This window comes from Dromiciops gliroides, chromosome 3, assembly GCF_019393635.1.
Source record: "Dromiciops gliroides isolate mDroGli1 chromosome 3, mDroGli1.pri, whole genome shotgun sequence".
NCBI classification, from domain to species: domain Eukaryota; kingdom Metazoa; phylum Chordata; class Mammalia; order Microbiotheria; family Microbiotheriidae; genus Dromiciops; species Dromiciops gliroides.
The window spans coordinates 351,392,211-351,406,562 of record NC_057863.1 but is presented as its reverse complement, the minus strand read 5'-3'; the positions used below and the strand labels follow the sequence as shown (position 1 = coordinate 351,406,562).

Below are 14,352 nucleotides of genomic sequence, written 5' to 3'. Positions count from 1 at the left end.
AGGGTCATGTGCATAGTAAGTGTCCCAAGTGAAATTGAACTGAGGTCCATCTGCACTTCAGAGTCAGTGCCCTATCCACTGTAGCACTGGTGGTGCCCTGGGGCATACCACCCACAAAGCCTTTAGCATCTTCAGATTTAGTACTGCATTGGAAAGTTTTTTCTCAATAGCTCTATTCAGCAGTTTGTTAATCTAAAGTCAAATTAAGTACATCCTGTTGAAGTGTTACACACTGTAATAAAGGTGTGGTTGTTAAAAGCAAAGTTTCCAAGGAGCAGCTAGATGGTGCAGTGGTTAAAGCAGCGGCCCTAGATTCAGGAGTACCTGAATTCAAATCCAGCCTCAGACACTTGACACTAGCTGTGTGACCCTGGGCAAGTCACTTAACCCCCATTGCCTGCAACAAAACAAAACAGAGTATGCTAGTCAAGCTTTTGAGGGCAGCTAGGTGGAGCAGTGGATAAAGCACTGGCCTTGGATTCAGGAGAAGCTGAGTTCAAATCCAGCCTCAGACACTTGACATTTACTAGCTGTGTGACCTTGGGCAAGTCACTTAACCCTCATTGCCCCACAAAAAAATAAAAATTAAAAATAAAACAAACAAAAATCAAAGTTTCCTCTGTGTGTGTGTGTGTTTCTTTCTTTCTTTTTTTTTTTTTTGGTAAGCTTCACAGGGATTTCAAGTTTCCATGCCCCTAGCATTTGAATAGGATGGTGATTTTGTGCATAGCTTCATGAATAGGTGCTTGATATGTTTTGTTTCATAATAGGATATTATGAATATCATTTTGTTTCATTGCAGGATGATAAACTTCCATAGCATTCAATTACCTTTTAAATATTGTCCTGTTACTATGATGATATTTTTTTAATTTTTTAATTTTTTTTTTTAGTGAGGCAATTGGGGTTAAGTGACTTGCCCAGGGTCACACAGCTAGTAAGTGTTAAGTGTCTGAGACCGGATTTGAACTCAGGTACTCCTGACTCCAGGGCTGGTGCTTTATCCACTGCGCCACCTAGCTGCCCTACTATGATGATATTTTAAGACAAGCTTGCATTTTCATCCCAAGTGTGACTTCTGTCAGAGCCCACCCAAATGCGGTATCTTTTATCGTTATTTTTTTTTCCTTCCTGAAGGATATGATTGCTGTTATGATGAATTTCTAATGAAAATGTAAAAAGATGGTACTAAAATCATACTGTAACTTTAAATCAAGATGGCTAAGGAGACTAACGTTCATCACTGCCTTAAGCACCAATAAGAAATTATTTTAAAAGGCCATAAAGTATTTTGTTATCTGGTTAATGGTTGCTGTTGTCACTGTTGCTGTTTCCTTCCTTTTCAAATGACCATGACAGGAAAGGGGAAAAGGATCCACGTGTACAAAAATATTTATAGCTGCTCTTTATGTGGTGGCAAGGAATTGGAAGTTGAGGGGATGCCCATCAATTGGGGAATGGCTGGACAAGTTGTGGTATATGAATACAATGGAATACTATTGTGCTGTAAGAAACGATGAGCAGGAGGAGTTCAGAGAAACCTGGAGCGTCTTGCGTGAGTTGATGATGAGTGAGATGAGCAGAACCAGAAGAACATTATACACAGTATCATCAACATTGAGTGTTGATCTACTGTGATGGACTATATTCTTCTCACCAATGCAATGGTACAGAAGTGTGAGATTTAAAACTGGATATAAGAGCATTAAACTCCCCCTTTAACTTTTCCCTACATATATCTTCCTGACCAGTAAGAGAAAGAAGCCTCTGAGCTTTAATTAGAGAGGGATTAGCCTTTATTGTTTAGACAACAAACAGGTGATACCCATTAGGGAAATAGGAAAGTAGAAATACAAATGAATAGTCTTAGATCTAAGCTTAGTCTATATATTTTTATAAAACTCACCGAATCCCAAAACTGCCTCTCAGACTGAGAACCAGAGTCAAACGCGTGCTGCCACCGAGAACCAGAGCCGGTCACCAGAACTCGCTGTCAAGCCAGAGAGTGCAAGCCCAAGTGAGCCAACTTCAGTTCTACCCTCCATTTTTAAGTTGGGGTCCCGGAAGTACCGAGTGCTTGGCCCACTGCTGTTCCTCACGGTCTCCTCCCCAAAAGGGGCGGTCCTTCAAAAGCCACTTTACCACAAAAGGGTTCCAGGGAACTCATGATGGAAGAGGATCTCCAAATTCAGGGGGAAAAAAAGAACTGTGGAGTATAGATGCTGAATGAACCATACTATTTCTTTTGTTTTGGGTGCTGTTGTTGTTTTTCTATTTTGAGGTTTTTCTTCATTGCTCTGACGCCACCGCAAGGGGGGTTGCCAGACAGAGAGCGAACATGTCACCAGCGCAAGGGCCAAGAAGGAAAAAACCAAGTTCCGGAAGACACCTAGTGTTCTGGAAGCAGCCTGCCTCCCTTCAGGGAGCGTTCAATCTCCCCTTCCCCAAAAGGGGAGGTCCTTCAAAAACTGCCTATGAAAAAAAAGAAAAAAAAAGCTGCCTATGAAGAGTTCTCCTTCTGACCTCAGTAGCATATGTAACCTTGGGGGTATGGCAGATATGGCCCCTCCCAAATGATTCAGCTAAAACTGCGATATTAATCTTTACCACAAATAATTTTTACCACATTACTGAATGGGAACTGAAAGAAATGCATATATTTCTCCCATGTAAATAACAATTTTACAAATACTGACCATGTGCTAAGTCATGAAAAACACATTAATACAGAAAAGCAAAAAAAAAAAAAGCTAAAATAGACAGTTTTGATCATATAACAATTTAAAGTTTTTGTACCAAAAAAAAGTCTAATGTAGGAAAAATGGGAAGGGAAACAGGTATCTGAGGAAAAAAATCTTTGCAACAAATTTCTCTGATGAAAGACTCAATTGAGAGGTGTAAGAAGATTCAATGTTATAAAACTAAGAACATTCCCCAAAAGATACATGGTCAAAGGTTATGAAAATGCAATTTTCAAAGGAAGAGATACAAGGTATCAACCATTATATGAGGCTGAGGGTGTGGGGGGAAGATGTTCTAAATCATTGATAGGGAAATAAAATTAGAGCATTTTTGAAGTTCCACCTCACACCCAAACATTCTGGAAAGCAATTTGGAACTATGCCCAGATAATTGCTAAACTTTAACATGCCCTTTGACACAACCATACCACTATTAAGCCTAAACCTGACAAATTAAAGAGAAAAAGATCTATATGTGACAATGATGACAATAATAATAAGAATGTTATTTTTGGATGAACGGAAATTGGAAAGGGAAGGTCTTCCTATTGGGGAATGGCTAAACAAATTATCATATATGAATGCAATTGAATTTTAATATGCTACAAGAAATTCTGAAATGGATATTTTCAGAGGAAACTGGGAAAATGGATATGAACTAAGGTAGATAGAAGTGAGCAGAACCAAAAGACCATTTTATATTATGCCAATGATAATATAGAGAAAAAATTTTGAAAGACTGTAGAACTCTGATCAACAAATTGACCAACCAAAATAATCAAGATGAAACATGCCACTTTCTTTCTAAGAGAGAAGTGATGAACTTAAAATGCAGAAAAAGACATTTTCAGACCTGGTTAATGTGAGAGTTTCTTTTGCCAGGTTATACAGCTTTGCACAGAGGGTTGGTTTTTCACCTTCCAGGCTCCAGTGACTTGAAGAGGGCAAATATTCCATCATAGACCAAGAGAAAGAGTTTTTCTCCTTTTTGTACCTTTCCTATCTTAGCCTGTCTTGGATGGGACAGGATATGGTCTCTTGGACAGCAGCAGGCTGTGCTAGGCTCAAGGTTAATTTGAGGGTGTGCCCGACATGTGTAAAAGAAGACAAACCAAAAAGGATTAGGAGCTTCCAAGCAGCCTGCTTGGCATGCAGGTGGGCAAGGACATTTCCTCAGGCATGAGGAGACTCCATGGGAGTGTCCTGGCACTTTCCTAACAGCCACTGCTGCTGATAGCAAAAGTAGTCAAACAATCTCTAGACTTGTGCCCCATTCTTGATGGGAGTGTCAAGGGAAGTTAGGTACCCTTGAAGTTTCCATAACATGCCCAAATCATGTGCCAACCTTGTCAATAGTCACCCATTTGCCTTTTGCTAATTTGCAAGCTGGAGTCAGGGCTTCAAGTTTGGCCTGTTTTGCTGAAGAAGCCAAAGGAAGGGGTCCTGACTCAGTCACTTCCTCAGTAGTGGGGACAGCATACCTTGGAGTTTACTTTAACAAAATGATTTCAGAGGCAGGAACCATCTGTGCACCGGGAATACTCTGGGTTTCCTTTCTCAGTTTCTTGGACATCTTCTCAGGGGATTAAAAGAAAATCAACAGGGGCAGCTAGGTGGCGCAATGGATAGAGCACTGGCCCTGGATTCAGGAGTACCTGAGTTCAAATCTGGCCTCAGACACTTAACACTTACTGGCTGTGTGACCCTAGGCAAGTCACTTAACCCCAATTGCCTCACTAAAAAAAAAAAAATCAACAATTTTAATACAATCAAGATCCTGAGTATAGTCAGGGTTTCCATCCCCTTTGCCAGGGAGCAAAGTGGCTGGGTTGAGAGCTCTACACCTGGAGATAGTGCCATCAGTTTTAGATAGGAAAGAGATCTCTAGTCCTGCAAGACAGAGGCTATTGGCTGATATCAGATGTCTCCAAAACTTAACTAGATAAAAAGATACTTTATGGCCTTTTATTATTATTTTTTTTTTAGTGAGGCAATTGGGGTTAAGTGACTTGACCAGGGTCACACAGCTAGTAAGGGTTAAGTGTCTGAGGCTGGCCTTGAACTCAGGTACTCCTGACTCCAAAGCCAGTGCTCTATCCACTGCGCCATCTAGCAGCCCCACTTTATGGCCTTTTAAAACAATTTCTCATTGGTGCATTAAGCAAGGATGAGCATTCATCTCATTAGCCATCTTAATTTAGGGCTATGATATGCTTTTAGTACTGTCTTTTGGCATTTTCATTAGAAATTCATTGTAACATTTTTTAAAACCTATAAAAATTCATTGTAACAGCAATCATACCCTTCAGGAAAGGAAAAAATTATAATGGATAGAAGATACCTCATCAAGGTGGGCTCTGATAGAAGTCACACTTGTTATAAAAATGCAGTTTGCCTCAAGATATCATAGGAACAAAAAAAAAGATATCATAGGAACAGGACAATGTTTAAAAAGTAGATGAAGGCTATGGCAGTTTGTCATCCTGGTAATGAAACAAAATGATATTAAGGGAAGGAAAAAGGTTAAAACAGCAGACATCAACATGCTTTAACAAAAACACCAGCTAGTAAAAAAAAATTATTATTCCAGTTGGATATCCTATTATGAAATAAAATTTTTATGAAACAAAACTTACTCAAGCACCTTTCCATGAAAAGATGCACGAAATCATCATCCTATTAGAATGCTAGGGACATGGAAATTTGAAATCCCTGTGAAACTTAACAGAGAGAGAGAGAGAGAGAGAGAGAGAGAGAGAGAGAGAGAGAGAACAGGAAACCCGGCTTTTAACGATCACACCATTATTACAGTGTGTAATACTTCAACAGAATGTACTTGGTTTGACTTTAGATTAACAAACTGCTGAACAGGGCTACTGAGAAAAATTTTCCAATACAGTACCAAGGCTACATGGAACAAGCTTCTCTGGCCTATTACGAAACCTCTAATTTTCAGAATTTTTAAACTTTGTCCCCTATCTACACCAAGAAGTCAAATTAGGTTTCCCAGGGCCACACATTCATTATGCCTAGAGTATCCCAGAGGGGAAACTTGAACCCAGGTGGATGGGGATGGGGAGGAGGATGGGCAGGAGGAAGAAGAGAGGGAGTTATGGGAATGCTTATTGGGATGGGGAGGGAAAGGGACAGAGGGATGGGTAAAGAGATGAAGATGAGGAGGGAGGGGGGATGGGGATTATAAATGTTATTATAAATAATTGGAAGAAACTTTGTTTTTGCCATAAGCTTTTGCTCTTCAGTATCTTACCCTAGTTTATTAGATTAATGTCAGTTGCATTGGTCATATAATTTAAAAAACATTTTTAAATTTCATTTTGAATTTATGGAATAAAACAAGCATTTTTATTAAAAAGATAATTGTAGGGGCAGCTAGGTAGCGCAGTGGATAGAGCACTGGCCCTGGAGTCAGGAGTACCTAAGTTCAAATCCGACCTCAGACACTTGACACTTACTAGCTGTGTGACCCTGGGCAAGTCACTTAACCCCAACTGCCTCACTAAAAAAAAAAAAAGATAATTGTACATGAAACTGCAAGTCTATGTACAACATTGTATTTCTTTCATATATACAACACAATTATGTAAATTTCTTCCCTTCTACCCCTTCTCCACCATGGCTACCATTACACACAAATAGGTTGAAATCGATAGAGAGATAGATAAGATACAGACATATATATGTGTGTATATATACATGTGTATAAAATTCTTCTATAAAAACTTCTATTTACCAATTCTTTCTCTAGATGCAAACAACAACTTTCTTCATGTCCTTTATAGTTAATTTGCATTTTCATAATAGACAAAGTAATTTATCCGCTCAAAGTCGTTCTTGAAACAATATTGATGTTACTGTATACATTGTTCTTTTGTTTCTGCTCATTTAGCTCTTCGTTATTTTGTGCAAATCTCTGCATGTTTTTTTCTAAAATCACTGAGTTCATCATTTCTTATAGCACGGTAGTATTCTTTCACAAGCATACCACGTTATTCAGTTATTCCCCAATTGATGGGCATTCCCACAGTTTCCACTTCTTTGACACCACGAAGAAAGCTCCTACAAACACTCTAGAGCTTGTCTTTTCTTTTTTCCCCTAATGGAAATAGACCAAATAGTGGCAGGGAAGCAGTGGACTTTTTTGGGTTAGGAAGAAAAGATACTGAAGGAAAAACAGTTACGACTGTAACTGTCCCGGTAAATAAATATCAGCAGGGAATTGGAACTACGACTTGAACGCATAAAAGAATAAAAAAGTATAAAGTCGAGCCACGGCACTAAAACCGTTTTTTGAAAACAAGTAACTAGCAAAACCTACAATACACAGTTACAGAAGTACAGAAAAACACTACGTAGCTACGAAAAACTAAAATTTTAAGGACAAGAACTCATTAACAAACGCACGCAAACACTAACAAAAAACACACGAAAACCTGCAGAAACTATCTTTGGAATGCGCAAAGCCACAGGAGAGCGCGAACGCAGTGCCCCACTACCATAAATTGTGCAGTCGAGCTTCCCGCAGTTGGGGAAATCGCGGAAGTCAGGCCATCCCCTGTGCAATAGATAAGCCTCGCTCTGGGGAAACCACCTTTGTAATTAAAAAAAATCACCCCTACCAGATAAGTATAGTTTGCGACGCCATGCACGCCCACTCCCTCGACACACACACACCACACACCCATGCTCATTTACATGCCACTTCCGCGTCGTATACAACACGAGACAGACACAAAAGTTACACACAACTCAGCGCTTCAAACGGCTCCAACTGGGTAGCCTTCTCTGATGGCCCCTCAAAAATCTGTTTTCTGGACGGAGAAAACCCGACCAGAAGCCTCTTCATCTGCATACGCCCTGCCTCTTCCTGACGTCACCCACCAGGCCTGACTGAATGAAGACCACCATCTAATGGCTGTTCAGAGAACTTTTACATGGAAAGGAATGGAAAGCCTGCGCAAGGCTCAGGCTTTTCCTCAGTCTGACCGATCAAACCACTTAGTTGCCTGCCTTTGGTTCTTATCCTTGTCCTTGTCCTTGTCCTTGTCCTTGTCCTTGTCCTTGTCCTTGTCCTTGTCCTTGTCCTTGTTCTGGCCTGTCAGAACTCAAACCTCCACGGGAGTTTGGCCCCTTCCTGCCTTAGACTCCCTCCTGCCAATCCAGGACCGCACCAGCGTGGTCACTTACAGGTCTCACGTTCCTAAGGTTCTTCAGAGGCCAAGTTGCTTTGGCAGGTCTTTAGTATAACAGACCCTTCCTGTGATGCTTCCCCTGGACAGCTGCCTCCCACATCTGAGCTGAGAAGACAACTCCGTCCCTCGCTGCAGCAGCAGCAAATTCCTGGCCCTTTCACCTTACACTGGCCCCTAACATCTGTGGGCCCTCTTGCCGAATGGCAAAGGATCACAGCGATCATCGGTTGTGGAGGGAGGGGAAAGGGAGGGGGATCTTTGAGGCTTTCCGGTCCTTCTCATTTCACATTTCAGATACTTGGACACAAGGGTAAATGCCTGCCGATTGGATTTGGACGCTATGCGTTGCTCTAAGCGCCTTGTTAATTAAAAGCAGAAGGTTTTTAAGTATGATAAGGTCGTCCCTGAGTCCATCTTGCTCACCTTGTTCCTGAAAAAGGGATCCCTTCGAATAATAACTACTCACGCTGGTATAGAGGGAGATGGGGAAATGGTTTCATTGGTATGCCTCCCGTCCCCACTTTCCAGCCTCTGGCTAAGAGGATAAAGTTTGAGTTAAATTCCTCACCTCTCCTTTCCTCATTCACACTTCCCTGCTCCTTAGTTCTCACTCTATTGATTTAGCATAACCCCTGCTCCAAAGCCCATTGGTATGGGACTCTATTTTTATTGGTGGAGATGAATGCCTGTGTGAGGGTCAGGGCAGAGCTAGCAAGAGGTGAGAGTTCTCAATGGGTCTCTTTTTGGGACTCTCGCTTGGAGAGTCCCTCTTCAGAATTCTTTAGACAGTTCACCTTTAGGGACTCTTCAAGCAAGAATCTTCTTCAAATCTTCCAGTGCAGTATCTAATAGTCTTCCAGCTTCCAAAGAGAAGGTGTAAGACACTGTCACAGGGGAAATAGGTGATAGGGGTTCTTAGGTATTTCTCTGTAAAGAATTACAACTCTCACACAAAATCCAATTAGAATAAAATGGACTTTTATTTAGGCACTGGAGAAAATTACCAAGAGGGAAATCAAAGATTTTGCCTCAAGGGAAGAAATGGCAATTTCTTCTTCCAATGGAAGAAAGGCCAAAGCTTTTATAGAGAATAGATGGGGTGGCCACCTGACAATGGAAAGTTCTTTTTGGGGGTGGGATGGGAAAAGCTTGAATGAGGGGTGGTGGTATCTATGTCCCCAGGCGAAGCTCAGGTAGCAGCCATGGCCAATGGGCTTATCTCCCAGTGGGGCGGGAGAGGCTTGAATGAGGGGTGGTGGTCCTGACTTCTGGAGACATCTTGGTCCTGGGCACAGCTTATCTCCCCCTATTTCTTAGGTATGTCCACCCTTCAGTTTACCTTCTCAAGCAGAAAACCTCTGAGTTATCCCAGACCCATATCAACACCAACCTCACTTCTGGTTAGGGACAGAAAAGACTACAGGATGATATGAGAGGAGGTGGCAATGTTCCTCCAATGATGAGGAAATGTACTACAAGGGCTCCCTCCCCCTCCAAAGCAGGGAGAGAGAGAGAGATGAAAATTTCTAAGTCCAAAGAAGAAAAGAAACAGCAAAGTCTCAAAGCCATAGAAAGATAGGTTTATTGAGAGAGGGTACCTGTCTAACAATAAAGCTGGTCAGTCAGTGGTAGGACCTGAAAGACCCCGAGCTTGGGTCTCAACAAGGTTTTATACCCCTACAGGGCTTCTGAATATTTATACACTACTAATTTTAGACAAACCCCTCCCATTATACAATCTAAATGATACAGAAAAGAGAAGTTGAGACATAGTTGTCATAATCAAGATCCTGCACATGGCTCATACGGACAGGGACATGGGCAAAGTTATGCTCAGCAGACAGCCAATTCAGGGGTTTGGTCAAGTCAGTCAAACAAAAGGGGTTATATTTAGGGTTCTCAATGCTGAATGGCTACTTCAGCTTAGAGGATATTTTTAGTGTTGTGGTTAACCACAATGTATCTTAGAACCAGGATACAGAGAGACATCAGTTAAGTACAAGTTTACAAGAAATCAACTGAAGAATATACATCAAGAACAGGTTACATAATATCTTTGCTCTGTGCTGTGATTAATACCACAGTTAAATCACTTATATCTAAGGGTTCGGGAAAATTTTGAGAGTGAGTGGGGGGGGGTAGCTAGGTGGCGCAGTGGATAAAGCACCGGCCCTGGATTCAGGAGGACCTGAGTTCAAATCCAGCCTCAGACACTTGACACTTAATAGCTGTGTGACCCTGGGCAAGTCACTTAACCCCCATTGCCCTGCAAAAAAAAAAAGAAAAGAAAAAGAGAGTGAGTGAGGGGGAGAGAGAAAGAGAGAGAGAGATTTGGAGGCAGCAACTCTCTCAAATATATTGAATTGAAATCTGCCTCTCTGAAGTTTCTACTTATTTGCCCATTGGAGCCAAGCTCATTTGTTTGTTTATCCTTCTCATTCTTGAAGCCAACCATTGTAATGATTGGAATGATGACACCTGCTGGAGACTTACTGTAGGAAAGCTCCACCATGAGGAGAAGGCCTCTAAGGGCAAGGCCATGTGGCTTTTCTTTGGCATCACGAAGTGACATTTGCTTGTGGGAGGAAGAGGGGGTGAGGCTGACACTCCCTCTCTTTCGTGTGGACTCTGTCAGAGAGTGGAGCTAAGAATGCTCTCTCCCTTTAATAGATAGATGAATCTAGGCCTTTCTCTTTCTCTTCACCAAATTCTTATTCCCCTTAATAAATGCTTAAAAGTCTAACTCTTGGTAAAGCTTATAATTTATTGGCAACCATTCATTAGATACAGACTAGCTAGAATTTTAGCCCCCTACATCATGATATCCCCAAGATGATATCATAACTTTCAAGTGAATTGAATTTAAGTGAGGGAGGGCTGTACAAAGTCACCAGCCTCACTCTCTATTCCAGAACCATCTAGATCCAGTGGCAAGATATAGATCAGGATGACTGGATATGGCCAAATGCAATGGGAGACCTTGGCCTTTTTAAACTAAGGCCTTTCCCAAATCTCATTTGGTCTGAGGCAACACCCACCCAGGGATTAAGGCTAGGCAAGAAATGAAGCAAAGAATGGCCTCTTTTAAAAAACAAAATAGGGGGCAGCTAGGTGACACAGTGGATAAAGCACTGACCTTGGATTCACTGACCTGAGTTCAAATCCGGCCTCAGACACATGACACTTACTAGCTGTGTGACCCTGGGCAAGTCACTTGACCCTCATTGCCCATGCAAAAAAAAAAAAATAGAGGGGCACCTAGGTGGCCCAGTGAATAAAGCACCAGCTCTGGCTGGATTCAGGAGGACATGAGTTCAAATCTGGCCTCAGACACTTGACACTTACTAGCTGTGTGACCCTGGGCAAGTCACTTAACCCTCATAGCCCTGCAAAAAAAAAAAATCAATCTGAGAAGGAAAGACCCTCAGGGTTTCTGGCCAAGACAGAAACAATTGCTATTTACAATCAATTACTATGATTGCTGTTCCACTTAACAGCTTTCCAGATATTAGAAGAATGCTAATATATTCAGCCTTTCCCCTCCACCTTTCCTACCACCCCGAATCTCATGTTCATTTCCTTCTGCTCTAAATCCTCATATGATGTGATCTTGACATTCAGGTCCATGTCCCCAGGAAGTTAGGAAGTTGGTAATCTTTGGCACTGTTGTGGTTTTTTCTGGTCTCTTTAAAGGATGCTGCAGGGTGATAAGCCAGCTCTAATGATGTTGTCAGTGGCACACAATGTGCACCAAACTCATGGTAGTATTTGGCTCCAGAGGCCAATGTCCTGCCACCATTCAAAGGGAAACAGTCTAATTTGGTTCTGTGAATAAAACTCGAATCTGTTAACCAAGTAAAGGATCCCTTTCCTCACATAAACATTTGGGGCTGAAACCACAGAGGAGACCAAATACATGTTACTCTGGTCTGGTTTGTCAACTAAATTGCCACTTCTTTGTTTTGTTTTGGATTTTTTTTTCATACCAAATTTGTTTTATTCTTTACACTTCCTCATTCATCTTGATTCAGTCATTAGTGCTACTTCCTTCTGAAGGAGCATCCTTCTGTAAGTCTTGCCTTTCCTCCTGTAGGCTGACAAAGTACAGTAGAGAATCCGACACAGAGAACCATGGCTGAAGACAGTGGTGATTTTATAGCAGCCCGGGCACTTTACATCCATGAAATATGAGTTCGGACTCTGCACCAGATGCTTCTTCTTGTGTTTCCGCTTCTCCTCCTCGGGAGAGGGGTGCAGGAGATCTTTCGAGAGAGGCATATTGGCACAGGGAGATCTTCACCGCTGGAAAAGGTAAAAATTGTCACTTGTCAAACTAACAAAACATTGGCTTTAAAAGTTCTTCCATCACCTCAAGAGTCAATCATTAAGCCACAACCCTAAAACCCAGCTGGTTGCCTTCTAGTCAGCTTTGACCTTTATGACAAAGTACACAAAACTGGGCCTGTATTTTGGATGAATTTGTGACTTCATTGACAAGCTTGCCTCCATTGGGCTACTTGGTAAGTAAGTGCTGATTGGTCCTGAAGAAACTGTGATGTGGGATGGAATTAAGGTGATCAAACTGATCATGAGTTGTCTCAAAAGAATTACAAGATTCAGTGACTCAGTTTCCCAAGTCTTATTGCAATACTATGAGTGAATACAGGGAGAGCACCCAAAGGAGAAAGGTGTCTCTCCAATAGGGGGATGAAAATGGTTATATTTATAATCAGAAAATAATTGATCATCTCCTCATTATCCTAATCTCCACTTTAGGGAGGTACAGGGGAGGGCCCATCCTAATTTGGAGTTCCTGGGGGATTCAGCCAACCCCACTTTCCCTTTTAAGTTCGTGTCTCCGAAGTTCCTCGAGTTCGAGTTTTCCTCCCAAAAGGGAGGCTTCAGTAGCATGCGCAATCTTTCAAATGATTCAGCTAAAACTTCCGATATTAATCTTTACCACGCTGTCATGGGGAGGGAGGAGGGAAGGGAGGAAGAAAAGCTTGGAACTCAATGTCTTATAAAAATGAATGTTGGGGGCAGCTAAGTGGCACAGTAGATAAAGCACCGGCCCTGGATTCAGGAGGACCTGAGTTCGAATCCAGCCTCAAACACTTGATGCTTACTAGCTGTGTGACCTGGTGGCTGCGCTGCACAGACAGACGCTGACTGGAGTTCAGCTCGGCCTGGCTCTCAGTTAACAGCACTTGACTCCGACTCGGTCTCTCTCTCTCTCTCTCTCTCTCTCTCTCTCTCTCTCTCTCTCTCTCTCTCTCTCTCTCTCTCTCTCTCCCTCCGCCCCCCCCCAAAGGTGGCCTTGGGTTTTGGTGAGTTTTATCCGGAATATAGACTAAGCCTAGACTTAAGACTATTTGTATTGTATTTCTACTTTCCTATCCTTCTAATCAACATCACCTTGTGACTACCATACAATAAAAGCTCTAACTAGAAAACCAGAAGCTTCTTCCATTTACTAGTCTGGGAGATAAATTAAGGGAAAGGTTAAGTAGGGGAGATTTATGATCTAATATCCAATTTTAAATCTCACATTGGGCAAGTCAGTTAAACCTCATTGCTCCACCCATCCCCCCCCAAAAAAAGGAAGGAAGGAAGGAAAAATGAATGTTGAAAATTATCTTTACATGCAATTGGAAAAAATAAAAAAAATTAAATTAAATTAAATTAAATTAAATTAAAAAAAATAAAAATAAAAAAAAATAAAAAAAATAAAATGCTTTTAAGTGGGGGAGGGGGGACAAATTCCTGATAAAAATTTAAAATTAACTTGAAAAAAAAGAGACCAAACCTAGAATTCAACCCTTAAAAGGAAGAAAAGAAATCATTTAGCTTTGTTAGACCCCATTCCCACCCTCAACGTAAATTGCCCTTGATGTGGTTACTGTACTTGACAATTTGGTCTTCTGTTCCCAGTCACCTTGTCAGTTCATAGTTCTTTCTAGGGAGGGGGAGAGGTTGCCACATCATTGATCCCTCCTTAACCCAGATTTGCATTTAATTTGGGAAGGGACATGAAGAAAAACTTGCTGATAGATTCATATCTCAGGCCTAGGCTTTAGCCTAGCCACCAAATGATAGAGAAAGCCAAGTGGGAGAGACAGTGCTTTCTGCCCTGCTCCACTGACTAGGCTTCTCTAGCCTCTGATAAAGATGGGGAGGTGTCCTATTTGGTCTCCTTCCCCCCTCCCAGGTGCCCTTTAGGATAGGTCAACTTGTTTGGGGTCGGTATGCTGACCTCTGAAGATAGACTAAAGTTCTCTGAATGGAGTCTCCCTCCTACCTACCAGGGTCCAGGAAAATCTGGCCTCTGCCTTCTCTCTAAGTTGTTTGCCTGTAGCCCAAGGCCCCTGTAAGAAACGATTAGCAGGAGGAGTTTAGAGAAA

General features: G+C 41.8%; 1 non-coding gene and 1 pseudogene across 1 annotated transcript; both read right to left on the bottom strand.

Annotated features, from left to right (window-relative positions):
- Positions 1-7,223: 7,223 nt before the first annotated feature.
- Positions 7,224-7,389, bottom strand: LOC122752328. The gene has a single exon (XR_006356087.1). It is a non-coding gene; the product is annotated as a U1 spliceosomal RNA (small nuclear RNA).
- Positions 7,390-11,991: 4,602 nt separating this feature from the next.
- On the bottom strand, positions 11,992-12,229 carry LOC122749895 (annotated as a pseudogene).
- Positions 12,230-14,352: the final 2,123 nt, after the last annotated feature.